Source organism: Mixophyes fleayi, chromosome 8 (genome assembly GCF_038048845.1).
Source record: "Mixophyes fleayi isolate aMixFle1 chromosome 8, aMixFle1.hap1, whole genome shotgun sequence".
NCBI classification, from domain to species: Eukaryota; Metazoa; Chordata; class Amphibia; order Anura; family Limnodynastidae; genus Mixophyes; species Mixophyes fleayi.
In genome coordinates, this window is record NC_134409.1 from 110,409,667 (window position 1) to 110,421,037 (window position 11,371).

Consider the following 11,371-nt stretch of genomic DNA (forward strand, 5'->3'; position numbering starts at 1 on the left):
CTACAATCAAGAACCAACAGGATTTGGGTGACCGATTAAACATATATTGTGGTCAGGCCCTGCTGAGGGATGAAGAGGAGGCAAACAATTGGGGGCTAGGATAAATTGGTACACTAGATGCCAGACCTCAAAGGGTATGACATGGTTAGGATTAGGAATAGCTATAGAATTAGTAAATTTTACATTTTTTATTTATTTTTCCAGGATTTCTCTGAGAATATCACATGGCTCAAGTGACCCACATGGTTTCTCTAGATATTGAAGGACTGAAATAAAGGGGCATATTTAACAATAACTGTTTTTTTTTTTTGCACAATTATTTTCATTCATCACTATGATAAGGAATGAAAGATCATGACCATTTATTAAAAGTGTTCTGCCGGAACAGCAGTCATGATAAAAGCCTGTCCTGGGGAACACCTATCGCCTAGCTCTTCTATGGTCACCATCACAAACTGGCCACCTTTGACGTAGTCACCGTGTGGGAGAACAGGAAAGATACAGTGAGGAATCCTAAGATCCCTCTACCTCAATGTTCTCCCCATCTTTGAAGATGGAGTTAGCCATTGGGCATAAGTTCCATAGAAACCTATGGGGACTGCTTTTGTGTTAGAAATCAGTGGGAAAGCAGCATATATCGGACAATCCTTTAATTATAGAGGGGATACTTGAAATTGTAGTGGTGTCCCCCCCCCCCCCCCCCCCCGAAGAAGGCAGTTTTCGGGGGAATTAGGTGCTTATTAAATAGGCCCTAAATGCTCTTTTATAGGCATTACCGTCTAGGCTCTACTGCCAGAATCTCTAAGAGTGGACACCTATCCTGATGGGCCTAGGACATATGTTATTTTTGCCCATTTATAAAAATGTCCATGACATATGTTTTGGCATAGGCATAAAAACATGTTCAGTGTTCACTGAACATGGATTGCACATCTTAGCATATAACTTTGAGCCCAAGGGACATAGCTAACTCTCAGACTGAGACTGAGTGTCAGATTCAGTGTTTGCACCCAAATATTTTTTACTGTTACATTGACAGTTATGTTCTATATAAACTGTAAAATTATAATCTGATGCACTGCTGGTTGTAGAGTGACAACAGTGCCAGTGAACATAAAAATCAGTATCGCACCAGATGGACTTTGTATACCTGTATTTCTTGTTAAAAAAATGAACAGCTTCCACTTTTTACTAAAAATATCTCACATCAACGAATCACGGCATGGTTTGGGTGGATCAGGAGCTTGTCTAATTTGTCTCAATTTTCCAATAAGGAATTTTGTGTGTAAAACTTTCTTAGAAAATAGGTGAACCGTTTTTAATACATTCATCCTTTAATATTTACATTATACAAACACACTGTCACGGTTGGCTTATGGGAAAGAGATCCCTAGGCTCTGCTGAACATGGTTTGGCCCACCCACAGGCACGGAGTCTAACAGGCAGGTGGTTTTCAAAAAGAACCCCCGCAAGGGGGTATGGTCTTAGCGGCACCAAACCTGCAGGTCGCGGTTCTGTGAGTGGGTGAACAGCAGAACGGTATGGAGGAGACAGGTGAAGCAGGTGGAGACTTTAGAGCCCGCAGATATATGGTATGGAAACAGGAACAACAATGATAAGACTGATGGGCGGCAACAAATGAAGCACTAGGAGAACGGATGTCCTGAGGTAATACAATGGGAGAGCAGGAGCTGTCACAATGGTGTATCCAAGAGTGATTAGAAGAGATACTGGAACAGCGGGAGTTCAGCACTAGATTTATGCTGAGCACATGGGGAAGCAGAGGTAACTTGGGACAACCGCCGATGAGTCATCAAGGCAGTTGCGGCTCTGAGTGGTAGCGGTTAGAGAACTGGAGCTGTCACGATGAAGTACATCAGAGATGCTATAGTTGTACTGGAACAGCAATAGTTCAGTACAGCCAAAGACTGAGAGCAGATTAAAGTAGTCACAATAATAGTAGCGGCTCTGAGTGGTAGTGATGAGAGAACTGTAGCTGTCATGATGAAGTACACTGGATGTAGAAATAGTGGTACTGGAGCAGCGATAGTTCAACACAGCCGGAGACTGAGAGCAGACTGAAGTAGTGGAGGTAACTCGTAGTAACAGCTGATGAGTCACAGGTGTAGTAGCGGCTTAAAGTAGTAGCGATGAGAGAACCGGAACTGTCACGATGAAGCACCATGGAGATGGTAAGATAGGTACTGGAGCAGCGATGGTTCAGCACAGGCCACGAACTGAGAGCAGGCTGGAATAGTGGAGGCAACTCGGAATAACAGCTGATGAGTCACAGATGTAGTAGCGTCTCTGAGTGGTAGCGATGAGAGAACCGGAGTTGTCACGATGAAGTACACTGGAGATGGTAAGAGAGGTACTGGAGCAGCGATGGTTCAGCACAGGCCACGAACTAAGAGCAGGCTAGAATAGCGGAGACCAACAAGGAGAACAGGAACCAGAACCACAGACTACAGGAAGTGAGCTTGGAGAACAGGCATCAGACAGGTGAATCCAGGAGGTTTAAATAGTGCTCCAGAAAAGCTCAGCCAATGACAAGAGGGAGGAGGACTAGGAGTGCAATAGACTTGCACCTGCGCAGAACTGAGTATAGCTGAATGAATGACTGAAACTTGTCTGACGCTGGGACATGGCAGTTTCCAGATGAATGAAATGCAGGTAACGAGACAGGTACTATTTGCGGGACCGAAGCGTTACAATAAGGCTGTTAATAAATTACTTAATGGTGCGCATGCGCCCAGCTTTCAATTTAGCTGGGACGCAGCGGTGAACGAGAGAAGAGTTCCAGCTGCTGCCTTGGTGACAGCTGGGAGGTGTGGGAGGAAATGACATCCCAGTCGTCATAGTGACGCAAGACACAGACAGGAGCGAGTTGCGGCGACCTGCACTGAAGCCACGGCTTGTGACAGTATTACCCTCTTGAGGAGGGGTCGAGGCACCCCGACATCCAAGTTTCCCAGGGAATTTTTTAAAAGCTCCTTAATAAGCTTAGCAGTGTGGAGGTGCCTCTGCGAAACCCAAGATTGTTCTTCTGGGCAGTAGCCTTTCCAATGTTCTAAAAACTGAATTTGTCCTTGAATTCTCCTGGAATCAAGAATTTTCTCCACAATGAATTCACGGTCTCCAGCAATACTGACTGGCTGTGGTCTGTGTGACCTGTGCCGATTAAACTTACTAGCGGCGACAATGGGTTTCAAGAGAGAACAGTGGAATTTGTTCAGAATTTTTAGAGATGAAGGCAATTTAAGTCTGAATGCCACAGGATTGATTTTCTTGATAATCGTAAATGGTCCAATGAATCTGGGTCCTAATTTTCTACACGGCTGTTTATGTTTAATGCTTCGGGTGGACAGTCTTTGCTGCCTGGATGTATTGAAAGTTTTTGAGGTCAGTGAAGATGGTAATTAGATTTTTAGCTTCTTCCAACCAGTGTCGCCACTCCTCAAAGACCCATTTGATGGCCAGTAACTCACGGTTCCCCACATCGTAATTGATCTCGGCAGACGAGAATTTCCGGGAAAGATATGCACAGGGATGCAAATTCTGATTCTGCTGGTTCCTTTGAGAAAGAATGGCACAAGCTCCAATGTCGGAGGCGTCTACTTCAACGATATATGGAAGTTCTGGGTTTGGATGTCTAAGTACCAGAGAAGAGTTAAATGCGTTTTTAAGAGCTGAGAAAATTGCCAAAGCTGCTGCAGACCAATTAGCCATGCCAGCACCTTTGCGAGTTAGAGCAGTAATGGGTGCCACTATTGTTGAAAATGAGCGTATAAACCTCTGATAATAATTGACAAAACCAAGAAATCTCTGGATGGCTTTTAAATTAATGGGAAGCACGCAATCCTGAACCGCAGGGAACTTTCTCGAGATACATGGAAAATCCACAGGTGGATATTGCATATCCCAGAAAGGTCACATGTGAAACTTCAAACTAACAATTTTCAAGTATAACTGATGTTGGCAAAGTTTCTGCAGTACTTCCTGAACATGCTGACGGATAAACCATGACAATTTTGACTAAGAGCTTACATAGTACATCATTGATGAGATCCTGAAACACTGCAGGAGCATTGCAGAGACCAAATGGCATAACTAATAGTCATAGGGGCCAGATTGAGTATTAAAGGCTGTTTTCCTGCTTGTCTCCTTGTCTTATTTACACCAAGTTATAGGCACCTCGGAGGTCAATTTTAGAAAAAACAGTGGCTGATTTGAGTTGGTCAAAAAGTACTGAAATCAGGTGAAGTGGATATGTGTTCTTGCCTGTGATTTTTTTTCAACCCACGAAAGTCAATGCAAGGTCTCAATGTGCCATCTTTCTTGGCTACAAAGAAACATCTGGCTCCTACCGGGAATTTAGGAGGCCGAATAAAGCCTTTTAGGAGATTCTCCTTCACATACTGTTCCATCGCCTGGGTCTCCGGAATAGAGAGGAAATACAATCGTCCTTTAGGCAACTTAGAGCCAGGGATAAGATCGATTGCGCAATCATATTCCCGAAGAGGAGGGAGAGAGTCTGCCTTTATCTTAGAAAATACATCACAGAATTCTTGGTATGGAGCAGGAACAGGTTCCAGATCAGGCTGAAGAACTCGGAGAGGCAAAGTCAAGCATGTGGATGAACACTCAGGACTCCAATGAATGATCTCCCCCTTTTTCCAATTAATGTGAGGGATATGGCTTTGAAACCAAGGATGCCCCAAAATCAAAGGAGCAGAGGAACACAAGATCAAGTAGAATGGAGGGCACATAGCACCTGCCGTATAGCTTGTTATGCTCACAGGTACTCAGATGCCCCCAGCTCTTACACTCAGCGTAGTACATACTTATGAATATACTGCAGCACAGCATGACAATATACTGCAGCACAGCATGACAAGCGGAACGTGGTCAGGGACAGGCTGAGGTCTAGGGTCCGAAGCAGGTAACATGGTCAGGTACAGGTAAATGGTTAGAGCTGGCAGCAATCAAAGGCAGTCCAGGTAACTAAGCAGAAGTCAGGGCAACAAGCAAACAATCAAGTCCAGGAAACGAACCCCCTGGTGCTCACCAAGTACTGCCGCAAGGCGGGATGGGCTTCGCTGCGGAGGATCGCAGGTCGCGGTCCACTGGTCTGCCTCTAGAGGTAAGGATGCTGGAGGAACCGAAGGCAACACTGGAGCCAGGAACTGGACAAAGACAACACCGTAGTCAGGATAGCCGGGAAGGTACACAAGAATTCCAGAATATGTGTGGTCAGGATAACCGGGTCGGTACACAGGAATGCCAGAATATGCGTGGTCAGGATAGCCAGGTTGGTACACAGGAATGCCAGAATATGCGTGGTCGGGATAGCCGGGTCGGTACACAGGAATGCCAGAATATGCGTGGTCAGGATAGCCGGGTCGGTACACAGGAATGCCAGAATATGCGTGGTCGGGATAGCCGGGTTGGTACACAGGAATGCCAGAATATGCGTGGTCAGGATAGCCGGGTCGGTACACAGGAATGCCAGAATATGCGTGGTCAGGATAAACGGGTCGGTACACAGGAATGCCAGAATATGCGTGGTCAGGATAGCCGGGTCGGCACACAAGGGCACTAGAAGGAACCAGGTCAGAAAGCTTGGGTCTGGTACACTGGAAGGAGAACTGAAGAAATACAACAGGTCTGGAACACAGGAGAGACTCACTGAGAACACCTAGTCAGGAAGGAAGGAAGCTGCTCTGATGCTGTCCAGGCGTCAGAGCAGGGTTTACATAGTGGCCAGTTTGAATTCCCTGCCCGCCTCAATCATGTGACCAGCTGAAAGCCGGGACCCGGAAGAGAGGAGTGATGCAGCGATCGCGACGTGGGAATGGAGAAAAGGTGAGTGTAACAGTCTGCAGAAGACTGCTTACTGAGTTAAGTCCTTGCACAGTAAAACTCCTAGGCTGAACACACAGATGGTCTAATGACATAATTAGATCAAAGGTAGCTGTTTTCTGTATATAAACCTGTATTGTTCATGTGTGCAGTGCGACCGATGCCAGCCATTGGCCGGTGTCTAGACAGCAGGACTATGTCTAGTCAGTGTCAGTTTGCCTGGTGTATATATAAATCCACTCCAATCTGTGTGACGCTATACGTCAATGAAGAAAAACCTCAGTGACTTTGTATTTGCCAAGACATTGGTACAAGATATTTTGGAAGCAGGAAGACAAGCTGTGATAGGACCCTGGAAGTGTCTCTATGGTGTAAAGGCTAACAACACACATCCTAATTTACTCGTAGTGCTGGATGAAACAAGAAACACAGATGATTTTTATTTTGTACTTTGCACTATTGTTCTATATGGCGCTGTATTTCCTTTGTTGATTTTCTCTGCCAATGTGGAGGATTGCAACCTCCTTCATAAAGCTTCTTGACTTTTGTGCCTTTATAATATATTATTGTTCAGTGGGCCTATTTTCATTTTTTTTTTTTTTTTAAAGCATTCTGTCACTTCATCTTCTGACAAACATTTAGTAGTTTGTGTTTCTGTAATGTGTTTCAAGACTACTTATGTCCAAAGATGTGATTAAATTCTATTTCAGTAATACATGGTGATTTCAGACATTCCTCTTCAGTGGTGCACGCAGGGGGGGTTTCTGAGTCTCCAGAAACCCCCCCTGCGCTAAATAAGTGGCCGCTATAGCTGCACTGTCCTATACAGCAGCCGCGGCGCTGTCAAAGAAGCATCCGCGGCGGTGCTGTAGTGTATACAGCACTGCCGCGGACGCTTCTTAGACAGCGCCGCGGCTGCTGTACAGGACAGCGCTGAAGAAACGGAGCTGCTGCGCATGCGCAGCAGCTCTCGCGGGGGGTGGTTGTCTCAACTGATTCATTATCCAAATATAACAAGTACAACTTTACTATATTTGTTGTGGGGATGAAAGAAATGTAAGCACAGCTTGGCTTCCAAATGGACAATTTCGGATGTTTGTAATATTGTCATGTGACACAGGACATGGTCTTAGTTTGCAAGCTCTTGTAAGGTGCTCGAGTGACACTGTATAGGAAAAGGAAATTACACTGTTTTTTTATTTTGTTTTTCAAAACTCTCAGTATTTTTCCATTTGTACGATATAATAACATTTATTGTAGCATTTCAAATATCAAGTCTCCAATTTTGTCCAAATTGAGGCTGTACTGGTAATTACCATTATTACTGCTAATGCTGACATGACCTAATCATCATTTTGTTCATTAAATAATACCTTGATGTGGAAAGATTATCCCTAATGACTTTGTATAGCAATGTAAATGGATGTAATTGATGGACTAACAGTTCTTTTAGTGGCCTAGAAACCACCTGTGTTGTAACATCTAATGCACATGTTCTAAACAAATGTCACTGTTATATTTCATTGAGGTTCATTGTAAAATTTATGTGATCTACTCCAGCATGTGTGTTTCTAATTCATATTGTGAAAGTACAGATGCACAGAGTACATGTTAAAGCCATTACATAATATACCCATTAACTTTTAAAAGCCTGTTACATGTTTACATCTATTTTTACTTAGCTTTTTTTTTGTTGTTCTCTTTAAAACACATAAATACTTTGGGAAATAGACAGGCTAAAATACAATTGACAAAAGAAAAAGTACTCCCCCTCAGTGCCACCAATTAGAACTAATTTCCATAAATATTCCACATTTAAACAATTCTTAACCAAATACGCTCAGAAAAGTTTAGCATTACAAAACCACTTGTCTGAGTTCTGGCCAATTGATTCTACTCTCATTCTGCACAGGGCCTTTAACCTCAACAGTTTGTGTTGTCTTAAAAGTTTTATTATTTCTCTCTCCAGTGTATTACAAGAAAAAAATCCCGCTAGCTTTACCTATTAGATCTGTCTTGGAAATTCTCTTTAGATTAAATTAAGAAGATCTGACTTCCCTTTCGATTACAAATTAAGGATATTTCCCATTAGATTGCAATTGCCCCTTTAGATTAAGAGAAGTCCTGACTTAGATTTCTGTTTGAATTACAATGAAAATATTATCAATTGTATTAAAGATTGCACAAATTCCAGTGGATTAAAGGATGCAAGAATTGAATAATGGGGGGACGAGAAGAAGTAAAGAAGGTTTTTTTTTTAATAAAGTAGTGAATGAGCATTTTGAGGAATTTAGTGCACACTTATTATACCTGGACCACTGAGGTGGCAAAATGTTCACTCCAGATATCCCAGTATTCCACCTTTCTCCAGTACCCATAGTTCAGCACAAGGATGTAGGGAAGATCCCCAGCAGCTTTCATTGTAGGACTGGTAGTCTTTGGGGTTGGGGGACACACTTTTTGCAGCCCTCCCTTACATAGAGGATCCAGTCCTACGTTGATAGGTCTGGGTCTGGTTCCATTATGTTAAGGGAATCGACACTTTGGGTTTCCCTGTTAATAGTAGAAACCAGCCCAGACTATATAGCACTGGAGCTTGCTGAAAAATTTTCTAAGGTGCTTAGGGGGTGCATTCTACCCAATTTATTTATTTATTTGTTTAGTAGAGGAGTCTCTCTTATTCATTTCATTAGGCCTTTAATATCTATGTAAACTCTGGGATTCAATGTATTTGCTTATATGTGATGAGTACTGACACCTTCACTTCAGTCCTCATTAAAAAAAAATACCTGTACATTCTAAAGAATAATCCTCTCAGTACTAAAAATTGCTATGGTATTATAAATCACTGTGTGTTTCCACATATATAGGCATTTGTCCTGCTAACTTGAGCCAGAGAAAAGACCATGGACTTATTTCTCCAAACAAAACAGGAGAAAGACACACAGATCACCTCTTTATAAAACCATACCAAAATACACCTTTAAGACTAGACAATACAAACTGCTTGACCCAAAAATCCTTGGGTCCCTCTAGTAGACTGCACAAAAAGGAAAAATTAAGTGGAAACATGAAAAGTAATCTACAATATAGGGGGGAATGAGATAATCTCAGAGACTGCCCGTAAACAATAGAAGTATTTAGATACAATTAGCAAGGTAAAAGATACCACCATTTTCGCCCATAATCAAGAATATTTCATGACCTAGAAGGTGATAAAAGCATTGAAATTTTATTAGAATTGGCATGGAAATAATTCCTTTCCCCAGACGGAACAACATCAGAGATAGAAATCTTGAAAAGCCCCCCACCTTGAAAAGAAAAAAATACATGGGTCACAAGGGAAGAACGAGGAGAAAAAAAAGAAGGAAAATCAGGAAATAGTCCACCAACCAGAGTGTTTTCAATCTGAGCAAGACGGAGCTTACGAAGCCGCAATTGGAAATCCTAAACAAAGGTCTTAAATTTACCCCACATAGGAATTAAACAAATCTGAGACATATATTGATTGAGTTTATTAGAAGGGTGACCTTGAAAAAGTATTTCCTCAACCATACCAAAATTGTCCATTGTGTTACTGCTCAGACTGACGCAGGGAAACTAAATACTCCCTATAGACACACTGAATTCAAAGCGAAGTCCACCTTTTATCCCTGCCAACAAAAGGGCTCCTATATAAAAACATTTGAAATGCTTGCTGAGAGGGATTTATAGGGACTGGCCACCAAAAATGGAAATAATAAGAAGTTTAACATCACCAAAAAAGATGACGTGGCGATTAAAGAATTGGGTGAGAACCACAGTATTACCATTAAGCCTACGAATAAGGGAGAGGGGAACGTCATTCAAATTAGAATTGACTACTTAAAAGAACTGGAACCACTTATGAACTATTACTCAGGGATCCCACCAAGATTCATGGAAATCAGCATTTTGCCGATTTCATGGAGGGGAGGTGCTAAATATTAAACAAATTTCACAGGAGGAGTCACGGTGAATTCATAACCTTGAGACAATGACTCCACAAAGTCTTATCATCAATATTGATTTCTGTGAACCCCCCCCCCTTCCTCCCCTTATAGATGCACCTTGCTGTCTGAACCTAGCATATGTCATTGATTTAATTTAGTATTTTCTACTTTACTTTTGTGGAATATTTAGAACCAGGTTATTTATGTTTGTTTACTAAGTTATGACCTTAATACACAATATCCTGTGGTTTTGCTTGGACTTTATTAATTTGTGATCCACTATTATTATTGATGCCATATTTTTGCAACTTCATATATGCTATGCCTACACAGCTGACTATAAAACTGGATCCCTGTCCCTTCAAGTCACATGACGTATTGTGACCAAGCAATGCCAACCATAGGTGTATAAAGAAGATGAAGGACTCTATTGAAAAACATCCCTGAGGACGCCCTGTATTAGTAGGTAAAATGCGTAGGTTATTGATTCATTCATTCTCTTTTTGTGGTACCCCCATTACAAGAGACTTTTTACACTTCTGTGTTTCATATTTTATACTACCCACGGGATCACCAAAGCATAGTTCCTATCCCCGCTGCATGCGCATGCTCACTGAAGGACTCAGCTTTGCCGGGGAGCTGGCATCACATTTCTCCCACGAACTAACACCCACGCTGGAAGTTCACTGAAAGGTGGATTATGGTGGCAACGAGACTGTTATTGCAAGATAATAACAAGGTTGGAAGTGGATTTATAGCATTATTTGTGGACATTGTTTATGACTAATAGTATACAAGACCATTATCATTGTCCTATTGGATTCTATACATATGCACAAAACGGTTATAAAGGAGTAACCATCCTTTCGCATTTATATGTGCAATTTATTGCTTATCTGATGTATGCATTCAGTTTATTTACCACTATCTGGTTTTATGTAAGTTATACAGATTGATTGTTTCTGGCCAGGAACCAGTATCTGTGAATTTTGTTTTGATCATTGTGCTTCATTAAGAAGGATTATACATTAATATAACCTTTGAAAACTTTGGTATTTACCTTTGAGCATTATACATCTTTATCACCTATGATTAAGGATTAATGGTATATCCATTCACCACACTTTTTGTGCCCTGGGTTATTTCTCTCTTATTGGGAATGTATGTGTAGTTCACACTATTTATGCTGTAATTGTTTGGCATTTGGATCTGATTGACACCATTTTTTTATTTTTATTTTTTTTGCTATACCATGCATAATAAATATTTACTTAATTTCCTTGTTAAGCATTTGCTTTTATCCACATTAATTGACCTTGCATTTTGTGTCTCCTAACTTGGAGCCTGTTTTATCCCTATGGTTTCCTAGGAACCCTCTGGAACCCTTTATCCCTTGCTGCTAAACACATCTGACATAAGCCCTGCTACTGAGTGCCAGTAAGCACAACTTGCTTTAAGGGATAGGTGCTGCTGTAGGTGTAGATCACACTAGCCCAGTCATTGGTATTAATCGACAGGGAGTGGGCCTAGATGTGACA